This window comes from Heptranchias perlo, unplaced genomic scaffold (assembly GCF_035084215.1).
Source record: "Heptranchias perlo isolate sHepPer1 unplaced genomic scaffold, sHepPer1.hap1 HAP1_SCAFFOLD_55, whole genome shotgun sequence".
In the NCBI taxonomy this organism is placed as follows: domain Eukaryota; kingdom Metazoa; phylum Chordata; class Chondrichthyes; order Hexanchiformes; family Hexanchidae; genus Heptranchias; species Heptranchias perlo.
Genome location: NW_027139570.1, coordinates 4,736,642 through 4,761,491, shown reverse-complemented (window position 1 = coordinate 4,761,491; position 24,850 = coordinate 4,736,642). Strand labels below are relative to the sequence as shown.

Sequence of the window (24,850 nt, the reverse complement as noted above, 5' to 3'; positions counted from 1 at the left end):
AACCAGGGTTGATCCCCTGGTTTGTTGGTAATGGTAGAGTGAGGAATATGGCGGGCCATGAGGTTACAAATTGTGCTGGAATACAATTCTGCTGCTGCTGATGGCCCACAGTGCCTCCTGGATGCCCAGTTTTGAGCTGCTCGATCTGTTCTGAATCGATCCCATTTAGTACGGTGATAGTGCCACACAACACGTTGAATGGTGTCCTCAGTGCGAAGATGGGACTTCATCTCCACGAGGACTGTGCGGTGGTCACTCTTACCAACACTGTCCTGGACAGATGCATTTGCGACAGATAGATTGGTGAGGACGAGGTCAAGTCAGTTTTTCCCTCTTGTTGGTTCGCTCACCACCTGCTGCAGGCTCAGTCTCGCAGCTATGTCCTTCAGGACTCAGCCAGTAGTGGTGCTACCGAGCCACTCTTTGGTGATGGACATTGAAGTCCCCCACCCAGAGTACATTTTGTGCCCTTGCTGCCCTCAGTGCTTCCTCCAAGTGGTGCTCAACATGGAGGAGGATGGTAAGCGGTAATCAGCAGGAGATTCCCTTGCACCATGTTTGACCTGATGCCATGAGATTTCATGGGGTCCAGAGGCAATGTTGAGGACTCTCAGGGACACTCCCTCCTGACTGTATATCACTGTACCACCACCTCTGGTGGGTCAGGACAAACCCAGGGATTGTGATGGAAGAGTCTGTGACGTTGGCTGAAAGATCTGATTCTGGCAAAATCAGGATGTTGCCTGACTAGTCTGTGGGACAGCTCTACCAATTTCGGCACAAGTCCCCAGATGTTGGTGAGGAGGAGTTTGCAGGGACGACTGGGCTTGGTTTGCCGTTGTCTTGTCCTTTGCCAGGTGGTCCGTCCGGTTTTATTCTTATTATGACTTTTCGTAGCGAGATTTTGCAACTGAGTGGCTTGCTCGGCCATTTCAGAGAGCAATTCAGAATCAACCACATTGCTGTGGGTCTGGAGTCATATATTGGGCAGACCGTGTAAGGATGGCAGGTTTCCTTCTCTAAAGGGCATTGGTAAACCAGATGGATTTTTACGACAATCCGGTAGTTTCATGGTCACCATTATTGATACTAGTATTTTAATTCCAGATTTTTATTTAATTAATTGAATTTAAATTCACCAGCTGCCGTGGTGGGATTTGAACTCATACTGCTAGATTTTTAGTTCAGTAACAGAACCACGATGCTGCCGTACCCTTTTAACATGGTTACCAGTTTACAGGGAATAAAGTTAGAATTAATTAGTTAAATTGAACGTGGTGACCTATGTACAGGGAATAAAGTTGGAGTTAATTGTTAAATTGACAGTGAATAAATTTAAAGATAACTGTTAAATTGAACATGTTAACCAGTATACAGGAAACAATTTTCCAGATATTTGTTAAACTGAACATGGTAAGCAGTATATGGGGGTTAAATTTCCAGGTAATTGTTAAATTGACCATGATGACTCGTATACCGGAAATAAAGTTACAATTAATTAGTTAAATGGAACATGGTAACCAGTATACAGGGAATAAAGTTACATCTAATTGTTATATTGAATATGGCAACCAGTACGCAGAAAATAAAATAACAGTTAATTGTTAAATTGAACATGGTAAAAAGTATACTGGCAATAAAATTGCACTTAATTGATAAATTGAACATGGTAACCAGTATACTGGGAAAAAAGTTGCAATTAATCAGTTAAATTCAACATGGTAAGCAGTGGACAGGAAATAAAGTTACAGATAATTAGTTAAATTGAACATGGTCACCAGGATACACGGAAAAATGTTACAGATATTTTTTAAATTGAACATAGTAACCAATTTACAGGGAATAACGTTACAGGTATTTGTTCAATTGACATGGCAACCAATATACAGAGAATAAAGTTCGAGCTAATTGTTAAATTGATCATGGCAATCAGTATGCAGGGAATAAAGTTACAGTTAATTGTTCAACTGATCATGGCAACAAGTATACGGGGAATAAAGTTACAGTTAATTAGTTGAATTGGACATGGTAACCAGTATGCAGGGAATAAAGTTACAGTTAATTGTTAAATTGGACATGTTAACCAGTATACAGGGAATAAAGTTACAGTCATTTGTTCAATTGTGATGGCAACCGGTATTCAGGGAATAAAGTTCGAGCTAATTGTTAAATTGATCAGGGCAATCAGTTTACAGGGAATAAAGCTACAGTTAATTAGTTGAATTGGACATGGTAACCAGTATACAGGGAGTAAATTTACAGGATTTTTTTGGATTGAACATGATAACCGGAATATAGGTAAAAAAGTTACAGTTAATTATTAAATTGAACATGGTAACCAGGATACAGGGAATACATTTACAATAGTTAGGTAAATTAAAAATGGTAACTAGTATAGAGGAAATATAGTTACAGTTAATTGTTAAATTGAACATGGTAACCTGTATACAGAGAATAAAGTTACAATTAGTCCTTAAATTCAACAAGGTTACCTGTGTACAGGGAATAAAGTTAAAAATAATGGTTAAATTGGACACGGTGACCAGTATACAGGGAATAAAGACACAGTTAATTGTTAAATTGAACATGGTAACCAGTATACAGGGAATAACGTTACAGTCATTTGTTGAATTGTGATGGCAACCGGTATTCAGGGAATAAAGTTCTAGTTAATTGTTAAATTGATCATGGCAATCAGTATAGAGGGAATAAAGTTAAAGTTAATTAGTTCAATTGGACATGGTAACCATTATACAGGAAACAAAGTTAGAGTTAATTATTGGAATTTAAAATGGTAACCAGTATACAATGGACAACGTTACAGCAAATTAGTTAATTTGGACATGGTAACCAGTATACAGGGAATCAATTTACAATTAATTGTTAAATTGGACCTGGTAACCAGTATACTGGGAATAATGTTACAGTTAATTGTTAAATTGAACATGGTAGCAAGTATACAAGGAATAATGTTACAGATAATTAGTTGAATTGAAAACGGTAACCAGTATACAGGGATGTGGCTGGTGGAGTCCCGCAGGGATCTGTCTTTGGGGCCTCAATTTTTCAAAATAGTTATTAACGACTTAGATGAAGGCATAGAAAGTCTCATATGTAAGTTTGCCGATGACACAAAGATTGGTGGCATTGTAAGCAGTGCAGATGAAAACATAAAATTAAAAAGCGAATTTGATAGATTAGGTGAATGGGCAAAACTGCGGCAAATGGAATTCAATGTAGACAATTGTGAGGTCATCCACTTTGGATCAAAAAAGGATGGAACAGAGTAGTTTCTAAATGGTAAAAAGTTAAAAACAGTGGATGTCCAAAGAGACCTAGGGGTTCAGGTACATAGATCATTGAAGTGTCATGAACAGGTACAGAAAATAATCAAGATGGCTAATGAAATGCGCGCCTTTATATCTAAAGGACGAAAGTACAAGGGGGCAGAAGTTATGCTGCAGCTATACAAAACCATGGTTAGAATGCACCTGTGAGTAGTTCTGGGCACCGCACCTTCAGAAGGACATATTAGCCTTGGAGGGAGTGCAGCATAGGTTTACTATAATGATACCCGGATTTCAAGGGTTGAATTACGAGGATAGATTACACAAATTGGGGTTGTATTCGCTGGAGTCTAGATGGTTAAGGGATAATCTGATCGAAGTTTATAAGATATTAAGGGGAACGGATAGGGTGGATAGAGAGAAACTATTTCCGCTTGTCGGGGATTCTCGGAGTCGGGAGCACAGTCTAAAAATTCGAGCCAGAAATTTTAGGAGCGAGATTAGAAACATTTCTACACACAGACGTGATAGAAGTTTGGAACTCACTTCCACAAATGGCAATTGATACTGGCTCAATTGCGAAATTATATCTGAGATTGATAGCTTTTTGGCAATGAAAGGTATTAAGGGATATGGGCCAAAGGCAGGTGTATGGAGTTAGATCACAGATCAGCCATGATCTTCTCAAACGGCGGAGCAGGCACGTGGGGCTGAATGGCCTACTCCTGTTCCTATGTTCCTATGATATTATTTATATGGAATTCTGACAGGTATTTGATAAGTTTCCACACAAGAGACTGTTGGCAAAAATGAAAGCGCATGGAACTTGAGGCAAAGTATTGACATGGGTAGAGAATTGGTTAGGAGATAGGAATCAGAGAGTAGGGATAATGGGTACATACTCCAATTGGCAGGATGGGACTCGTGGTGTCCCCCAGGGATCTGTAACTGGGGTCTCAGCTTGTCACCATATTTATCAATGTTTTAGATGAAGGAACAGACAGTCGTATATCCAAGTTTGCTGATGACACTAAGTTAGGTGGTACAGTAAGTAGTGTGGATGAAAGTGGAAAGTTGCAAAGGGACATTGATAGTTAAGTGAGTGGGCAAAACTATGGCAGATGGAGTTCAATGTTGGGTAATCCTCGTTGGAACTATGGTCAGGATATTTTCCAAATGGTAAGAAGCTCGGAACTGTGGAGAAGCAGAGAGAATTAACGGTTCATTTACATAAATCAGTAAAAGCTAACGGACGGGTCCAAAAATAATTTAAAAGGCTAACGGAATGTTAGCCTTTATCTCAGGGGGCTGGAATATAAAGAAGTGGAAGTTATGTTCCAGTTATATAAAGCTCTGGTTCGACTGTGTCTGGAGTAACTGCGTTCAGTTTTGGACACTGCACCTAAGGAAAGATAGATTGGCCTTGGAGGGGGTGCAGAGCATATTCACCAGAATGTTACTGGGGCGAGAAAGGTTAAATTATGAGGACAGGCTGCAGAGATTGGGCTCATATTCCCTCGTGTATAGAAGATTGAGGGGCGGTCTGAGCGAGCTGTTTAACATGTTTAAATAATTCGATAGAATAGAGAGAGAGAATCAATTTCCTCTGGAGAATGAAGAACGAGGGGAACATAACCTTAAAATTAGAACCATGCCATTCAGGTTCGAAATCAGGAAGCACTTTTTTACACAAAGGGCAGTAGAAGTCTGGAACTCTGACCCCCAAAAGGCTGTGGATGCTGGGGGTCAATTGAAGCTTTCAAGACTGAGATCGATAGATTTTTGTTGGGTGAGGGTATCGAGGGATAGGGAGCAAAGACGGGTAAATGGATTTGAGGTACAGATCATCGATGATCTAATTGAAGGGCGGAACAGGTTCAAGGTGCAGAATGGCCTCCTCCTGTTCCCAATGGAAATGTTGAAAATATGCTTTGTTGAGGCTGTGACGTCTGGGTCAACCCCTGTCCAAACAAGGCAGGCCACATTTGGGAGTTTAATAACTTTGAAATGAACATTTTTCTTTTGTGACTTGTGCAACTTCGATCATTTGAATAGTTATGAAAGAGAATCAATGCAGTCATTCTAACTTCTGGCTGACAACCAAAGCAGAGGTTCCTGTAGTGTAGTGGTTATGACGTTTGTTTCACACGTGAAAGGTCCCTGGTTCAATTCCAAGCAAAAACATGATGTTGGGGCAAATTAATTTTTTCTCTGTGAAATAGCCGGTCCTGTTAAATTTAAGGAGCATTGAACATTTTAAACCGAGCCCTTCAGAATACAGTGTGCAAAATGAGAAGGGTTAAAAAGATCATCGCACAAAAGAAATTATTAAAGTTTTCCAACTTCCCTCAGTCGCCTTTCATTCTGCAACATAACGTTATCAGTTAATTCATGGTGATTAAAACAATCATTGTTTTTTTTTCCCACAGACTTTGAGTTCGTTCATGCGACCAATATAACAAGTGATCAAAAGTTGCTTCCCTGACCGGGAATCGAACCCGGGCCGCGGCGGTGAGAGCGCCGAATCCTAACCACTAGACCACCAGGGAGGTCTCGTGGTTAGGATTCGGCGCTCTCACGGTCTGGTGGTTGGTTTATCAGAGATAATATGGATTTCCCTTTCTCTGTGATTCAGCTTTTAATTATTTTTAGCTCATGATAGCTGATATTCCCGTCATTAAATAGGAATAAAGTACAATAGGCTCAGGAAAACCCGGGGAGGTGGCAACCCGCTCACCGAGCCTTTCCAGCAGCATTTATCTTACCAAGCACTGGAGTGAGTGAAACTTTCTCCGGTTTGGTTGGGGGGGGGGGGGGGGGGGGCGGTTCGCAATGTGGAAAAGGTGGCGAATGAGTGAGTCATTTATCAGTCAGGATGGCCGAGCGGTCTAAGGCGCTGCGTTTAGGTCGCAGTCTCTTTTGGAGGCGTGGGTTCGAATCCCACTTCTGACATCGGTTATTTTGACTCCGATTTTATATGTTGCTTGAGCTGCAGTTGATTTTTCGGCCCAGTTGATTTGCTCTTCCCGCAACAACCAACCCGGTCTCCATCTACGGCACGTTTTGACGCACACCGGCTCATCCCGAAACCGAGCTTTAAACCAAAATATGCTGGAAAGACAAGGTGGTCATTCAACAAATATGGAGAGAATGGACACTTGGGGAAATGTGCCAAAGGAACAGGAGAAGGCCATTCAGCCCTTCGTGCCTGCTCCGCCATTTGATAAGATCATGGCTGATCTGTGACCCTTCCCCAGTGTCAGGGAGAGAAGAGTCTAATTCCCTCATTTATTTATTGGAGGAAACATACACATACACACTTATTAATTCAAAATCAGCCTGCAGCTCCACACGCACAGAGATAAACACCGGGAAATAGGCAAACCGGTTTCTCAGAGAATTGCCTGTACCTCCACGGTCGAATGTAAGGGCTTTTGTTGTTCGCTTTCGTTCCACACCTTGGAATTCAGGAGAATCTGGTACATGATTTGTCGGACAAGGCACGGGCGCGATGGCCCGAATGGCCTGCTTCTGAGCTGCATCCTTCTACGATTCTAAACTCAGCCCCTGGTGTGTTGGCCTTTTTGCAAGGAGGTTGGAATATAAGAATAAGGAAGTCTTGCTGCAATTAAATAGGGCTTTGGTGAGAACACACCTGGAGTACTTTGTTGTCGTCTACTTGGATTTTAGCAAGGCTTTTGACAAGGTCCCAATTGACAGACTGGTCAAAACAGATGTGATTGCACCAGAGAGGGTACAGAGGAGATTTACGAGGAGGTTGCCAGGGCTGGAGAATTTTGGCTGTGAGGAAAGATTGGATAGAGTGGGGTTGTTTTCTTTGGAACAGAGGAGGCTGAGGGGTAATTTAATTGAGGAGTACAAAATTATGAAGGGCCGAGATAGAGTGGATGGGAAGGACCTATTTACCTTATCAGGGAGATCAATAACCAGGGGGCACAGATTGAAAGTGATTGATAGAAGGATTAGAGGGGAGCTGAGGAGAAGTCTTTTCACCCAGAGAGTGGTGGGGGTCTGGAACTCACTTCCTGAAAGGGTGGTAGATGCAGAATCCCTCGTTACTTTTAAAAAATACTTAGCTATACACCTGCAGTGGTGTAACCTCCAAAACCACGAACCGAGTGCTGGAAAATGGGATTGGACTCGATGGCTCATTTACGGCCGGCGCGAACGCGATGGTCCGAATGGCCTCCTTCTGTGCCGCAAATTTGCGATGATTCTCCAAAATTGACAATGCTTTTTATGAGATTAAATTCCCTGACTGGGCATCGCATCGGGGCCACGGCGGTGAAAGCGCCAAATCCAAAGCACTGGACCACCAGGGAATGCATATAAGGTTTCTAAATATATCTGGGAGTTTGTATTTGGTCCAAATAATATTTCTGGTTTGGTGACTCTGTTAGTTGCAAATGTATTCCATGTATCTGTCGTATATATTTATTTATTTATTTATTTATTTATTTATTTATTTTTTATTCGTTCACGGGATGTGGGCGTCGCTGGCAAGGCCGGCATTTATTGCCCATCCCTAATTGCCCTCGAGAAGGTGGTGGTGAGCCGCCTTCTTAAACCGCTGCAGTCCGTGTGGTGACGGTTCTCCCACAGTGCTGTTAGGAAGGGAGTTCCAGGATTTTGACCCAGCGACAATGAAGGAACGGCGATATATTTCCAAGTCGGGATGGTGTGTGACTTGGAGGGGAACGTGCAGGTGGTGTTGTTCCCATGCGCCTGCTCCCCTTGTCCTTCCAGGTGGTAGAGGTCGCGGGTTTGGGAGGTGCTGTCGAAGAAGCCTTGGCGAGTTGCTGCAGTGCATCCTGTGGATGGTGCACACTGCAGCCACAGTGCGCCGGTGGTGAAGGGAGTGAATGTTTAGGGTGGTGGATGGGGTGCCAATCAAGCGGGCTGCTTTATCTTGGATGGTGTCGAGCTTCTTGAGTGTTGTTGGAGCTGCACTCATCCAGGCAAGTGGAGAGTATTCCATCACACTCCTGACTTGTGCCTTGTAGATGGTGGAAAGGCTTTGGGTAGTCAGGAGGTGAGTCACTCGCCGCAGAATACCCAGCCTCTGACCTGCTCTCGTAGCCACAGTATTTATATGGCTGGTCCAGTTACGTTTCTGGTCAATGGTGACCACCAGGATGTTGATGGCGGGGGATTCGGCGATGGTAATGCCGTTGAATGTCAAGGGGAGGTGGTTAGACTCTCTCTTGTTGGAGATGGTCATTGCCTGGCACTTATCTGGCGCGAATGTTACTTGCCACTTATCAGCCCAAGCCTGGATGTTGTCCAGGTCTTGCTGCTTGCAGGCTCGGATTGCTTCATTATCTGAGGGGTTGCGAATGGAACTGAACACTGTGCAGTCATCAGCGAACATCCCCATTTCTGACCTTATGATGGAGGGAAGGTCATTGATGAAGCAGCTGAAGATGGTTGGGCCTAGGACACTGCCCTGAGGAACTCCTGCAGCAATGCCTTGGGGCTTGGATGATTGGCCTCCAACAACCACTACCATCTGCCTTGGGTGTATATATTGTAAAGCTACTTTTGGCGCTGATAAGAGTCCATATAATTCCGCAATTAATGTTTTATTTGCGTTTTCACAATAACAAGTCTGTCTCACTGGTTCCCCAGTGTCAGGGAGGGAAGTGTCTAATGCCCTCTTTTATTTAATGTTACAAACAGAAGACAAACACTCGTATTCGTTCAAAATCAACCTGCAGGTGGACACACACACCGAGATAAACACAGCTAATGATATGGATGTCATGTTGGGATTGCTGCACATGCATACCCAGGGGCGAGTTTACTGCAATGACAGACAAGAGTGCTATGTTCGTTCAGGCCCGGCTAGCTCAGTCGGTAGAGCATGAGTCTCTTACTCTCAGGGTCGTGGGTTCTCTTTTAAACTTTTTATGTTGCTTTTAGGAGCGAACCCCAGCTCTGACGCACCCCGACCTCCCGTGCAGTGTCACCGCGCACATTGTGGCCGCGCCCGGGCTGATTTCTCTCTCTCTCACCCGGGACCGCTGAGTCTGATGTACCGTGATCACCAACTCACCCAGTTTGTGAATTTAAACCGGAACAGGTGCCTCGCAAAGGGCAAGAGAAGTCGGGAAGGCTGCAACCTCTGATAAAATTTCATTCCCATTAGAGGTTTGTGCATCTGAATCCCTGACACTTTCTGCATCTTTTAAAAGTTTTGACATTCACTGTACAGGACGCGGCACCAAGAGGCTCGTCTCTTACACTCACAGTGATGCGAAGGGCCGTTTTCACTCGTAAAACAGCTATTGTGATATTGTGATATTGGCTTCGACTCCCTTAACAGTGGAAAGAGTTTGTCTAACTACCTTTCAAAATCCACAAAAATCTTCCATATTCCAAGGAATACAAGTATGTAACCGCTCCTCATAATTTAACCCTTCGAGCCCTGCTAACATTCTGGTAAATCTGGGCTGCGCTCCTTCCAAGGCCAATATACCCTTTTGGAGTAAAAGGGAATAAAACTTGAAATGAGCGTCACCGAGGATCAGTTTTCTCTCACTCAAAGTTATCTGTTTAGTGAAGTAAAAGATGCCGCTTTTCAATAATAAGGAAGCAGCCACTGTCGCCCTTTTTGGCAGGGGAAAAAAACTCCTCCATGGAGGTTAATGGAGAGCAAGTTTCAATATAATATTTCCACTCGGGAACCTTTCACGTGTAAAGCAAACGCGATAACCGCTATACTAAGGAAACCGCTACATCTCATTAAAAACAATGGGGAACTGACTTACTCTCCTGTCTCTGTTCTGATTTGGAATGCGTTGCTTCTCCGTCCAGCAACACTTAATATGTTACAACACAGAAGGAGTTCATTCGGCCCATCGTACCTGTGCTAGCTCTTTGAAAGAGCTATCCAAGTAGTCCCACCACCCATAAGCTCTCTTTCCTCATAAGCCCTGCAATTTTTTTTCCTTTTCAAGTATTTATCCAATCCCCTTTTGAAAGTTACTATTGAATCTGCTTCCACCGGCCTTTCAGGCAGCGCATTCCAGATCATAACAACTCGCTGTGTAAATTATGTTCCCTCATGTCGCCTCTGGCGCTTTTGCCAATTACCTGAAATCTGTGTCCTCTGGTTACCGACCCTTCTGCCACTGAAAACAGTTTCTCCTTATTTGCTCTATCAAAACCTTTCATGATTTTGAACACTTCTATCAAATCTCCCCTTAACCTTCTCTGCTTTAAGGGGATAATTCCAGCTTCTCCATTCTCACCACATAACTGAAGTCCCTCATCCCTGTTACCATTCTAGTAAATCTCCTTTGCACCCCCTCCAAGGCCTTGACATCTTTCCTAAAGTGCGTTGCCCAGAATTGAACACAATACTCCAGCTGCAGACTAACCAGTGTTTTATAAACGTTAAGCATAACTTTGTTAAATAAGAACATTAGAAATAGGAGCAAGAGTAGGCCAATCGGCCCCTCGAGCCTGCTCCGCCATTCAATAATATCATGGCTGATCTGATCCTAATCTCAAATTTAAATTCATGTCCAATTTCCTGCCCGCTCCCCGTAACCCCTAATTCCCTTTACTTCAAGGAAACTGTCTATTTCTGTTTTAAATTTATCTAATGATGTAGCTTCCACAGCTTCCTGGGGCAGCAAATTCAACAGACCTACTACCCTCTGAGTGAAGAAGTTTCTCCTCATCTCAGTTTTGAAAAAGCAGCCACTTATTCTAAGATTATGCCCCCTAGTTCAAGTTTCCCCCATCCTTGTGAACATCCTTACCGCATCCACCCGATCAAGCCCCTTCACAATCTTATATGTTTCAATAAGATCACCTCTCATTCTTCTGAACTCCAATGCTTTTGTACTCTGTGCCTCTATTAATAAAGTCAATTTCACCAGGCTGACTATGTCCTCCTGAAGTCTGATACTATACACCATATTGTTTGCTGAATTCCCGAGTTTCGTGTCATCTGCAAACTTTGAAATTATACCCTGTATACCCAAGTCCAGGATATTAATGTATGTATCAAAAATGAAAACATTTTGCAGTGCGACTTGTGTGATTTTAAGCCGTGTTTACAAAACATCTTCTCATAATTTAACGCATTGCACCCTGGTAACAATCTGGTGAATCTGTGCTGCACTCCTTCCAAGGCCAATATATCCTTTCAGATTAAAAGGGGATAAACTTGAAATAAGCGTCACTGTGGATCAGTTTTCGCTCACTCAAAGTTATCTGTTGAGTGAAATAAAAGAAAGCGCTTTTAAAGAATAAGGAAGCAGCCACTATCGCCCCTTTTGACAGGCCGATTTTGTGGGCACTTTATCAAACGCCTTTTGAAAGGCCATATACACAACATCAACCACATTGCCCTCATCAGCCCTCTCTGTTAACTCATCACAAAACTCAATCACGATTTGCCTTTAACAAATCCACAGTGGCTTTCTATTATCAATCCACACTTGTCCAAATGACTATTAATTTTGTCCCAGATTATCATTTCTAAATGCTTCCCACCTCCATGGTTAAACTGACTGGCCTGTAGTTGCTGGGTTTATACTTACACCCTTTTTTGAACAAGGGTGGAACATCTGCAATTCTCCAGTTCTCTGGCACCAAACCCTGTATCTGAGGAGGATTGAAAGATTATGGCCAGGACCTCGGCAATTTACACCCTTACTTCCCTCAGCAACCTCGGATGCATCCCATTCAGACCGGGTGACTTATCTACTTTAAGTACAGCCAGCCTTTCTAGTATCTCCTCTTTATCAATTTTCACCCCATCCAGTATCTCAACTACTTCCCCTTTTACTGTGATTTAAGTAGCATTTCCTTCCCCAGTAAAGATAGATGCAAAATACTCATTTAGTACCTCAGCCATGCCCAATGCCTTCATGCGCAGATCTCCTTTTTGGTCCCGAATCGGTCTTACCCCTCCTCTTACTACCCGTTTACTATTTATATGCCTATAGAAGACTTTTAATGACTTGATGAGGGGATCGAGTGTATTGTATCCAAGTTTGCTGATGATACAAAGGTGGATGGAGAACTAAGATGTGAGGACACAAAGATTCTGCAAAGGGATATAGACAGTTTAAATGAGTGGGCAAGAAGGTGGCAGATGCAGTATAATGTGGGAAAATGTGAGGTTATTCACGTTGGTAGGAAGAACAGAAAAACAGATTATTTTTGAAATGGTGAGAAACTATTAAATGTTGATGTCCAGAGAAACTTGGGTGTCCTGGACACCTGAACTCCAGGTTGTGCTAACCTAGTATCAGCATCCAAAACCTGATGACAGAGAAAGGCTAAATAAGCACTAAGACATGAAACAATCCTTAGTGGTTTCTGAGAGTCAGCAAAGTGGGATGGTTTACGACCATGAGTTAAGATCACTGGTGCTTACGTACAGAACAATGCAGCCGAATCGTATAAAGATAGGGCATGCTCCCTTCTCAAATGTTAGAGCTCTCAATAGGGGACAGTCAGAAGCCCATTGCCACAGGCAGTCCGCAAAGGTCAGGTCTGATATACCTGGATTCGCAGATAGGTCAGGTTGTGTTGATTGCTTGTCATTAATGTAATCTGTAGACAGTTGTATTATAATAATAATACTGTTGAATGTAATGTTGAAGACAGCTGTAGTGCAACTCTGTTGTAAGTCAATCTATTAAACTTGCTATTTTGTAACGCTCTGGCTAAAATCAAGTGGAAGTTATTGTTGATGGATGAACAACCCATAGTTGCCACAGTAACGGGAGAAATCCGCGAACAAACATTCACTTCATATATAAACATCACACCCATAGTTTATATTTTCACACGTTCTTTTTTGCAGTTCGAACCAAAGTCCAAACATCGAAAGTCCACGTGTTTTTCAGAAGTTTCCCGTCCTGTTATGTATCTTGAGCAGTTTCCCACATCCTTTTCATGTGATGTGATAATTCTGGGTGCAGGATGAATGTAATTGGATTTGCTGCAGTCCGCTGACAGCAGGCGATGGAAGCGAGCGCCATGCTGCCCCTGACAGGTGAAGGAGACTTCTGATGCTGCCTGACATCCGGTGGGAGTGGGCGGGGATTTGAAAGCCAACCCATTCCACCAATCTCAGAGCTATAAAGCGGTGCTTGACAAACATTGATTGAAACAAACACCCATTGTTGCAGCCAGGCCTCGTGGCGCAACGGTAGCGCGTCTGACTCCAGATCAGAAGGTTGCGTGTTCAAATCACGTCGGGGTCACAGTTTTTTCCCTTAGAGCTTGTTTGGATAATTCCGCAATTAATGTTTTCTTTGTGTCTTCACAATTCACAGAACCCTGCTCTAAAATCTGCCTCTGGTTCCCCAGTGTCAGGGAGGGAAGCACCTGTTGCCCTCATTTATTTAATGTAACAAACAGAAGACAAACACACGTCTTCGTTCAAAAACCACCCTGCAGGTGGACACATAGTGAGATAAACACAGGGCAGAGATGCAGACAGCATCCGGAAACATCTGGAAATAGACAAAAGAAATAGATTGAGCGCTTTGTTAAAAGAAAATTGTCTGAACCTCCACGGTCAATGAAAGGGCTTTTGTTGGTCGATTTCCCATTGCACCTTATAATTCAGGAGAACTTGGTAGATGATTGGTTCGGTTCCCTTGTCCCCCACCAGCGGAAATGATTTGTCGTTCCCACTCTACTAACTACTTTCAAAAGCCACTCTGTCCAAAGCCCACACATCCTTCCAGATTAAAAGGGAATAAAGTCGAAGTGAGCGTCACTGTGGATCAGTTTTCTCTCACTCAACGTTATCTGTTCAATGAAGTAAAAGATGCTGCTGACAAAGAAAAAGGGAACAGCCACTATCTCCCCTTTTGGCAGGAGCAAAAAATCAAACTGGATGTTGATGGAAACCAAGTTCCAACATAATGTTTCTGCTTAGGATTGAACGAGGGACTTTTCGCGTGTAAAGTAAACGTGATAATCGCTACAATAAAGAAACTCATCGAATGACAATCAACACAATCGGCAAATGAATGGTGTCCTCTCTCTGCTCGTACTTGGACCGTGTTGTTTCAAGGACAGCAAGAGACACAGACAGTGGCTGCCCCCCCCCCCCCCGACCTTTTCTTTAAAAACTCTTCATTTTACATCAATAAACAGATACGTTTGAGCAAGAAAATGTGGAAAACTATACAGACCACATTAATGTAGAAATACGTGAATAGTTACTTGACCATAAAAGAGAAAAGCATGATGGGTATTTGACCAATGTTAACTCCTTGACTCCCATACATAGGGTAGTTACAATTTCACACACACACACATTAATGTGGTCTTTATAGTTTTCCACAAGAGAACTGATCCACAGTGACTCTCATTGCAAGAGCATCAGATCTCAGGGTAGTGGGTTTGAGCCCCACGTTGGGCGAGTACCGTTTTAAACTTTTATGCTGCTTCCACCGGTGAGCCCCAGCTCTGACACTTCCCCCCGCCCCCCACTACTCCGTATCACCCCGCACCATGGGGCCGCGCCCGGGCTGAATTTCTCCATTTAGCTTTCCGCCCCTGTCGCAGCATGAAATGGTCCTTACCAAAGTCACAAATGATATCCTATGGGACTACCACCATGATAAACTATCCCTCCTCATCCTTCTCAAATACAATATCTCTCCGTGCTGTTATGCTGTTAGACTAGTTTCCTCTCTCTGCTCTGATTTGGAATGTGTTGCTTTTCCGTCTGACAACACTTAGTATCGCATTATGTTAGTCCACAAGTCGAGATCATTTGGCCCATCGTGCCTGTGCCGGGTCAAGCACACGTATTCGTTCAAAATTCGTTCAGAGATAGATTGAGTGCTTTTTTTTATCAGAAAATTGCCTGAACCCCCACAGTCTGCAGCTTTCCTCCTCGCTAGCAACCACACGGTCGATTTTTGTGTCACCCGCAAATTTCTTAATCTTGCCCCCAACGTTAAAGTGCAAATCGTTAATGTATACCACAAAAACCAAAGGATCAAGTACCGAGCCCTGCGGCACCTCACTGGAAACAGCCTTCCAGCCGCAAAAAACACCCGTCGACCATTATCCTCTGCTTCCTGGCACTGAGCCAATTTTGGATCCAACAAGCCACATTCCCTTGGATCCCATGGGCTTTTACTTTTTTGACCAATCTGCCATGTGGGAACTTTCCAAAGCCTTGCAAAAATCCATGTAGACTACATCAATTACGCTACGCTCATCGATTCTTCTTCTCACCTCCTCGAAAAATTCAATCAGGTCAGTCAGACACGACCTCCCCTGAACGCTCAGAATACTTTTTTTTTATTCGTTCATGGGATGTGGCTGTCGCTGGCGAGGCCGGCATTTATTGCCCATCCCTAATTGCCCTTGAGAAGGTGGTGGTGAGCCGCCTCCTTGAACCGCTGCAGTCTGTGTGGTGACGGTTCTCCCACAGTGCGACATGGTGCCAGACAAAGCACCGGTGGGCGCGCCGGTTGCAGGACAGCTGGTTGGCGGTGATATCGATGCTGTGAGCGAGACCAGACCGTTTCCATGTTTCCACAAACAATGTCCCATCCTTTATTTCTGAAAAAGTAACACTGATAATGGACAATTGCATTTCTGTGACTGCAACATGTAACTTTGGCTCGGTGACACGCTGCTTTAGTGTATCTTGCAATAAAAAGCACAGGACGGTTTCTGTGGCGCAACCGGTTAGAGTGTTCGGCTGTTAACCGAAAAGTTGGTACTTCGACCCCACCCAGGGACGAAAATAAGACCTTTTTCATCCCACTTTCGGATTCATTGCCTCATTCTAATAGCCCTGAAGCCGGTGCAAGGTTTTAATTCCTGATCTGCAGTAACTGGGAGTTCTTTAAATGGCTCTGATTTCTTAATCTCTTTTCCCATTAAAAAAGAGTAAATATTTAACGATTCGAACTGCTGATTAAATGTGAACAAAGTCCATTTCTCCCAGACCTATTAATGCAGTCCGCTGGGAGCAGGCGATGAAAGCCAGCGTGACAATGGGGGTGAAGGTTGCTTCCAATACTTTCTCACATCCGGTGGGACCTGGCGGAGATTTGATAAGCCCGATTAATTCAACCAATACATGAAACGGTGTTTGAGAATCATCCATATAGATAATAACATCCAGGGTCCTGTCTTCAGAGTGCGTGGCGCAAAGGTCTAACTCCAGATCAAAAGGCTGCGTGTTCACATCACATCGGGGTCACTGTTTCTTTCACCACTCACATGAGACTGGATAATTCCCGAATGAAGGTTTTAATTGCTTTTTAACAAAAAAACAGAAGTTTGGTCCAAACCCTGATTCAGTGCCGACCCAGTGTCAGGGAGGGGAGCGCCTGAGACCCTCATTTATTTCATGCAACAAACTGACACGAACACTGGTATTGATTCAAAATCGACCTGCAGATGGACACACACAGTAAAAAGACAACCACAGAAACAGACAGCAACTACTTGCATATATATATATATATATAAATATATAGCGCCTTTAACGTGGTCAGACAATTTCAGCTCGGTGAACTTGCTTCAGCTTTCTGAAATGTACTTGTCCATCCTTCAGACGTCACAGGAAATATATTTTTTGTCTTTCGAAAAAAGACGCGAAAAGCAGAGACATGTTTTGTTTTCAACACGGCTGGTGAAATGGCCGGACTATCATAAATTCGGAGTCGCCTTTGAAACATTTAAAGGAGACTATCTAAAAATCACTGAGTGCAAATTTAAAATCACGGTTACTATTTACTTAGTTCTGAAAGAAATAACATTAAAAACGTCAGTCAGCGCCCGCGGTGAGACGGTGTCGAACTTGTTTGCTGTGAAGTTCACCGCTGGGCGAAAGTTGACCCCGTTTAAAAAACGCGAACCCACTCAATGAAAAGGATGAGCTCATAACCAACAGGTCCGTCAACGTCAAACACCTCCTTTCTTGTTCAATAGAGGGAGCAGAGGCGTGTTCATCATCAGACACCAGCAACTTTAAGAAATGGAACAGATAAAGGTACCGATACAAGTTCCAAATCTTTTCAATGCAAAGTTATTTCACTTTACTTAAAGTGCCGTGAGGCTGAAAACGGGTCCCAGATGATTTGCGTTCACTCGTGACTTGTTTTCCAGTTTTTGTCCGTCAGGTTTGCAATTCAATTTGTATTGGATATTGAAGATATTTCAGGATGATTGCACAACATACCATGTGTAAAGCAACCATCTTGATAACTTCAATCATCACACACTCTACATCGACGCTGCAGAGGCCCCAGCACCCCTTTCAATATTGTTTTTCTTCACTCACAGTTTTCAAAAGGGAATTGGATAAACGCTTGGATGGAAACATTTTCAGGTCTGTGGGGAAGCAGCAGGCGAGTGGGACTAACTGGACAGCTCTTTCAGAGAGCTGGCACAGGCACGATGGGCCGAATGGTATCCGAATGGCGCTGTCTAATTCTATGATTCTATTAACAGATCAATTTCCGCCTTTCACTGAGCCTCCCTGAATGGAGGACAGTAATCGTGTCCCTGTGAAATGAGCTGCTGAACAGCAATACGGAAATTAGCGTGGCTGAGCGGTTTGAAACTCTGGCCAGGCAACTAACAGTAAATTTCCTCTCTAAGTTTGATTAGTTTATCAATTATCTCCCCCCTTCGATCTTCAATGTCTTTACATACTTTTTGATCTCTTCTTCGATTGTCATTCCCGCAATACTCGTCTCTCTGGTAAATACTGAAATAAAGTGATTATTTAATATTTCTGTATCCCTGAGTGGCCCTATTCCTATCCTAAATTTGCTTTGGCTGTTGATGTGTCGAGAATACTTTGCTTTTTTGATATTCCTTGTTGCCTTTTTGATATTCCTTGTTGCCTTTCTTATAGTTCTTTAGACTTCTTTCCCAGTCTTTTCACATTCCCCTCTCTCCTTTATTGTCCAGTGTGTGCCTTTTTCTTTAGTTTCAATTTTGCCCTTATTTATTTATTCATTCCTGGTGTGTCATTTCTGGCCAGTTTTTTCTTGCTTTTTCGTGGGATATATTTCTCCTGGACTCTATCGATCACCGTTTTAAATGTTTCCCACTGCTGTTCTATTTCTTTCTCCAGGTCATTCATATGTCAAACATTTCACCATTCAAAGCTTCTCAAGTCACATATGCATGACAAAGCCAGTTGCTTTTGTGGGAGGAGCAAATCAACTGGGCAGAAAAATCAGCTGCAGCCCAATCCACAAAGAAAATACTTCCACGTTTTCGTAAAAATAAGGAATGTCAGAAGTGGGATTCGAACCCACGCCTCTAGAAGAGACTGCGACCTGAACGCAGCGCCTTCGACCGCTCGGCCATCCTGACGACGGGCAGCATCTTTCATTCTGCATCATTTCTGCACTGTTGGTCAGTGAAAGCAGCATAAAAGTTAAAAATGGCACTCGCCCAACGTGGTGCTCAAACCCACTACCCTGAGAGTTTTTAAAGAAAAGGGGGAACAGTCACTGTCTGTATCTCTTGCTGCACTTGAAACAACACATTCCAAGTACGAGCAGAGAGAGGACACCATTCAGTTGCACAATGTGTTGAACCAATTGCTATCAGTTTCTGTAGTGGAGCGATTATCACGTTTGCTTTATACGCAAAAAGTCCCTGGTTCGATCCCGGGTGGAAGCATTATTTTGGAAATTGTTCTCCATGAACATCCAGATCGAATTTCTTCTCGTGCCAAAAAGGGAGACAATGGCCGCTCCCTTCTTCTTTCGAAGCTGCATTTTTCACTTCATTAAACAGATAAATTTGAGTGAGAGAAAACTGATTCTCAATGACGCTCATTTCAAGTTTTATTCCCTTCAAATCTGGAAGGCTTTGAACAGAGTGGCTTTTGAAAGGAGTTCGTTGGGTGGGATCGACCAACTTTTTCCGCAGGTGGGAGACGAGGGAACCGAATCAATCACAAACCAAGTTCTCCTGAATTATAAGTTGCAACGAGAAACCGACCAACAAAAGCCCTTTCATTGACCGTGGAGGTTCAGACAATTTTCTGATAACAAAGCGCTCAATCTATTTCTCTTGTCTGTTTCCCTATGTTTCCGGATACTGTCTGCATCTCTGTCCTATATTTATCTCATTATGTGTCCACCTGCAGGGTGGTTTTTGAACTAAAACGTGTGTTTGTCTTCCGTTTGATGCATAAAATAAATGAGGTCATCAGGTGCTTCCCTCTCTGACACTGGGGAACCAGAGGCAGACTTCAGAGCAGGGTTCTGTTCATTGTGAAGACGCAAAGAAAATATGAATTGCAGAATTATACAAACCAGCTCCAAGGGAAAAAACTGCGACCTCACCGTGATTTAAACACGCAACCTTCTAACCTGGAGTCAGACAGGCTACCGTTGTCAACGAGGCCTGAGTGCTGCAATAGGTGTTTGTTTCTATCAACATTTGTCAAGCACCGCTTTATAGCTAACAGATTGGGTTGGCTTTCAAATGCCCGCTCACTCCCACCGGATGTCAGGCAGCATCAGAAGTCTCCTTCACCTGTCAGCGGCAGCATGGCGCTCGCTTCCATCGCCTGCTGTCAGCGGACTGCAGCAAATCCAATTACATTCATCCTGCACCCAGAATTATCACATCACAGGAAACAGATGTGGGAAACTGCTCAAGATACATAACAGGAGGGGAAACTTCTGAAAAACACTGAGACTTTCGGTGTTTAGACTTCGATTCGAACTGCAAAAAAGAACGTGTGAAAATATAAACTGTGGGTGTGATGTTTATATATGTAGGAAACTGCTCAAAATACATAACAGGACGGGAAACGTCTGAAAAACACGTGGACTTTCGATGTTTGGACTTTGGCTGGAACTGCAAAAAAGAACGTGTGAAAATATAAACTACGGGTGTGATGTTTATATATAAGGTGAATGTTTGTTCACGGATTTGTCCCGTTACTGTGGTAACTATGGGTTGTTAATCCATCAACAATAACTTCCACTTGATTTTAGCCCGAGTGGTTACAAAATAGCAAGTTCAAGAGATTGACTTACAACAGAGTTGCACCACAGCTGTCTTCAACATTACATTCAACAGTATTATTATTGTAATACAACTGTCTACAGATTACATTAATGACAAGCAATCAACACAACCTGACCTGTCTGCGAATCCAGATATATCAGACCTGACCTGAGTGGCCCTATTCCTATCCTAAATTTGCTTTGGCTGTTGATGTGTCGAGAATACTTTGCTTTTTTGATATTCCTTGTTGCCTTTTTGATATTCCTTGTTGCCTTTCTTATAGTTCTTTAGACTTCTTTCCCAGTCTTTTCACATTCCCCTCTCTCCTTTATTGTCCAGTGTGTGCCTTTTTCTTTAGTTTCAATTTTGCCCTTATTTATTTATTCATTCCTGGTGTGTCATTTCTGGCCAGTTTTTTCTTGCTTTTTCGTGGGATATATTTCTCCTGGACTCTATCGATCACCGTTTTAAATGTTTCCCACTGCTGTTCTATTTCTTTCTCCAGGTCATTCATATGTCAAACATTTCACCATTCAAAGCTTCTCAAGTCACATATGCATGACAAAGCCAGTTGCTTTTGTGGGAGGAGCAAATCAACTGGGCAGAAAAATCAGCTGCAGCCCAATCCACAAAGAAAATACTTCCACGTTTTCGTAAAAATAAGGAATGTCAGAAGTGGGATTCGAACCCACGCCTCTAGAAGAGACTGCGACCTGAACGCAGCGCCTTCGACCGCTCGGCCATCCTGACGACGGGCAGCATCTTTCATTCTGCATCATTTCTGCACTGTTGGTCAGTGAAAGCAGCATAAAAGTTAAAAATGGCACTCGCCCAACGTGGTGCTCAAACCCACTACCCTGAGAGTTTTTAAAGAAAAGGGGGAACAGTCACTGTCTGTATCTCTTGCTGCACTTGAAACAACACATTCCAAGTACGAGCAGAGAGAGGACACCATTCAGTTGCACAATGTGTTGAACCAATTGCTATCAGTTTCTGTAGTGGAGCGATTATCACGTTTGCTTTATACGCAAAAAGTCCCTGGTTCGATCCCGGGTGGAAGCATTATTTTGGAAATTGTTCTCCATGAACATCCAGATCGAATTTCTTCTCGTGCCAAAAAGGGAGACAATGGCCGCTCCCTTCTTCTTTCGAAGCTGCATTTTTCACTTCATTAAACAGATAAATTTGAGTGAGAGAAAACTGATTCTCAATGACGCTCATTTCAAGTTTTATTCCCTTCAAATCTGGAAGGCTTTGAACAGAGTGGCTTTTGAAAGGAGTTCGTTGGGTGGGATCGACCAACTTTTTCCGCAGGTGGGAGACGAGGGAACCGAATCAATCACAAACCAAGTTCTCCTGAATTATAAGTTGCAACGGGAAACCGACCAACAAAAGCCCTTTCATTGACCGTGGAGGTTCAGACAATTTTCTGATAACAAAGCGCTCAATCTATTTCTCTTGTCTGTTTCCCGATGTTTCCGGATACTGTCTGCATCTCTCTCCTGTGTTTATCTCACTATGTGTCCACCTGCAGGGTGGTTTTTGAACTAAAACGTGTGTTTGTCTTCCGTTTGATGCATAAAATAAATGAGGTCATCAGGTGCTTCCCTCTCTGACACTGGGGAACCAGAGGCAGACTTCAGAGCAGGGTTCTGTGAATTGTGAAGACGCAAAGAAAATATGAATTGCAGAATTATACAAACCAGCTCCAAGGGAAAAAACTGTGACCTCACCGTGATTTGAACACGCAACCTTCTAACCTGGAGTCAGACAGGCTACCGTTGCGCAACGAGGCCTGAGTGCTGCAATAGGTGTTTGTTTCTATCAACATTTGTCAAGCACCGCTTTATAGCTAACAGATTGGGTTAGCTTTCAAATGCCCGCTCACTCCCACCGGATGTCAGGCAGCATCAGAAGTGTCCTTCACCTGTCAGCGGCAGCATGGCGCTCGCTTCCATCGCCTGCTGTCAGCGGACTGCAGCAAATCCAATTACATTCATCCTGCACCCAGAATTATCACATCACAGGAAACAGATGTGGGAAACTGCTCAAGATACATAACAGGAGGGAAAACTTCTGAAAAACACTTAGACTTTCGGTGTTTAGACTTCGATTAGAACTGCAAAAAAGAACGTGTGAAAATATAAACTGTGGGTGTGATGTTGATATATGTAGGAAACTGCTCAAAATACATAACAGGAGGGAAAACTTCTGAAAAACACTGAGACTTTCGGTGTTTAGACTTCGATTAGAACTGCAAAAAAGAACGTGTGAAAATATAAACTGTGGGTGTGATGTTGATATATGTAGGAAACTGCTCAAAATACATAACAGGACGGGAAACGTCTGAAAAACACGTGGACTTTCGATGTTTGGACTTTGGCTGGAACTGCAAAAAAGAACGTGTGAAAATATAAACTACGGGTGTGATGTTTATATATAAAGTGAATGTTTGTTCACGGATTTGTCCCGTTACTGTGGTAACTATGGGTTGTTAATCCATCAACAATAACTTCCACTTGATTCTAGCCCGAGTGGTTACAAAATAGCAAGTTTAAGAGATTGACTTACAACAGAGTTGCACCACAGCTGTCTTCAACATTACATTCAACAGTATTATTATTGTAATACAACTGTCTACAGATTACATTAATGACAAGCAATCAACACAACCTGACCTGTCTGCGAATCCAGATATATCAGACCTGACCTTTGGGGACAGCCTGTGGCAATGGACTTCTGACTGTCCCCTATTGAGAGTTCTAACATTTGAGAAGGGAGCATGCCCTATCTTTATACGATTCGGCTGCATTGTTCTGTACGTAAGCACCACTGATCTTAACTCATGGTCGTAAACCATCCCACTTTGCTGACTCTCAGAAACCACCAAAGATTATTTCATGTCTTAGTGTTTATTTAGCCTTTCTCTGTCATCAGGTTTTAGATGCTGATACTAGGTTAGCACAACCTGGAGTTCAGGTGTCCAGGACACCCAAGTTGCTCTGGACATCAACATTTAATAGTTTCTCACCATTTCAAAAATGTTCTTTTTTTCTGTTCTTCCTACCAAAGTGAATGACCTCACATTTCCCCACATTATACTACATCTGCCACCGTCTTGTCCACACACTGAACCTGTCTATATCCCTTTGCAGACTCTTTGTGTCCGCCTCACAGCTTACTTTCCCATCTAGCTTTGAATCATCAGCAAACTTGGATATATCACACTCGATCCCTTCATCAAGTCATTAAAAGTCTTCCATAGGCTTATAAATAGTAAACGGGTCGTAAGCGGAGGGATAAGCCCGATGAGGGACCAAAAGGGAGATCTTCGCGTGAAGGCATCTGGCATGGCTGAGGTACTAAATGAGTATTTTGCACCTGTCTTTACCGAGGAAGAAAGTGCTGCCTAAATCACTGTAAAAGGGGAGGTAGTTGGGATTCTGGATGGGGTGAAAATTGATCAAGAGGAGATACTAGAAAGGCTGGCTGTACTTAAAGTCACCTGGTCCGAATGGGATGCATCCTCGGGTGCTGAGGGAAGTAAGGGTTTAAATTGCAGAGGTCCTGGCCATAATCTTTCAATCCTCCTTTGACACAAGTTTTGGTGCCAGAGAACTGGAGAATTGCAGATGTTCCACCCTTGTTCAAAAAAGAGTGTAAGGATAAACGCAGCAACTACTGGCCAGTCAGTTTAACCACGTTGGTGGGAAGCTTTTAGAAATGATAATCTGGGACAAAATTAATAGTCATTTGGACAAGTGTGGATTGATAATAGAAAGCCACTGTGGATTTGTTAAAGGCAAATCATGATTTAGTTTTGTGATGAGTTAACAGAGAGGGCTGATGAGGGCAATGTGGTTGATGTTGTGTATATGGCCATTCAAAAGGCGTTTGATAAAGTGCCACAAAATAGGCTTGTCAAAAGGGGCGATAGTGGCTGCTTCTTTATTCTTTAAAAGCGCTTTCTTTTATTTCACTCAACAGATAACTTTGAGTGAGCGAAAACTGATCCACAGTGACGCTTATTTCAAGTTTATACCCTTTTAATCTGAAAGGATATATTGTCCTTGGAAGGAGTGCAGCACAGATTCACCAGATTGTTACCAGGGTTAAGGAGTTAAATTATGAGAAGATGTTATATAAACTCGGCTTAACGTCACACAAGTCACACTGCAAAAAGTTTTCATTTTTGATACATACATTAATATCCTGCACTTGGATATACAGGGTATAATTTCAAAGTTTGCAGATGACACGAAACTCGGGAATGTAGCAAACAATGTGGTGGATAGTATCAGATTTCAGGAGGACATCGACTGCCTGGTGAAATGGACTTTATTAATAGAGGCATGGATACAAAAGAAACAAAGTTATGCTGAACGTTTATCAAACTTTGGTTGGGCTGCAGCTGGAGTATTGTGTTCACTTCTGGGCACCGCACTTTAGGAAAAATGTCAAGGCCTTGGAGAGGGTGCAGAGGAGATTTACTAGAATGGCAACAGGGATGAGGGACTTCAGTTATGTGGCGAGAATGGAGAAGC

At 43.0% G+C, this 24,850-nt stretch overlaps 5 non-coding genes across 5 annotated transcripts; 2 read left to right on the top strand and 3 right to left on the bottom strand.

The window, feature by feature from the left end:
- Nucleotides 1–5,764: 5,764 nt before the first annotated feature.
- On the bottom strand, nt 5,765–5,836 carry trnae-cuc (transfer RNA glutamic acid (anticodon CUC)). Its single transcript has one exon. It is a non-coding gene; the product is annotated as a tRNA-Glu (tRNA).
- Nucleotides 5,837–6,156: 320 nt separating this feature from the next.
- On the top strand, nt 6,157–6,239 carry trnal-uag (transfer RNA leucine (anticodon UAG)). The gene has a single exon. It is a non-coding gene; the product is annotated as a tRNA-Leu (tRNA).
- Nucleotides 6,240–13,468: 7,229 nt separating this feature from the next.
- On the top strand, nt 13,469–13,540 carry trnaw-cca (transfer RNA tryptophan (anticodon CCA)). The gene has a single exon. It is a non-coding gene; the product is annotated as a tRNA-Trp (tRNA).
- A 5,027-nt stretch (nt 13,541–18,567) lies between these two features.
- trnal-cag (transfer RNA leucine (anticodon CAG)) lies at nt 18,568–18,650 on the bottom strand. Its single transcript has one exon. It is a non-coding gene; the product is annotated as a tRNA-Leu (tRNA).
- A 2,323-nt stretch (nt 18,651–20,973) lies between these two features.
- On the bottom strand, nt 20,974–21,056 carry trnal-cag (transfer RNA leucine (anticodon CAG)). Its single transcript has one exon. It is a non-coding gene; the product is annotated as a tRNA-Leu (tRNA).
- Nucleotides 21,057–24,850: the final 3,794 nt, after the last annotated feature.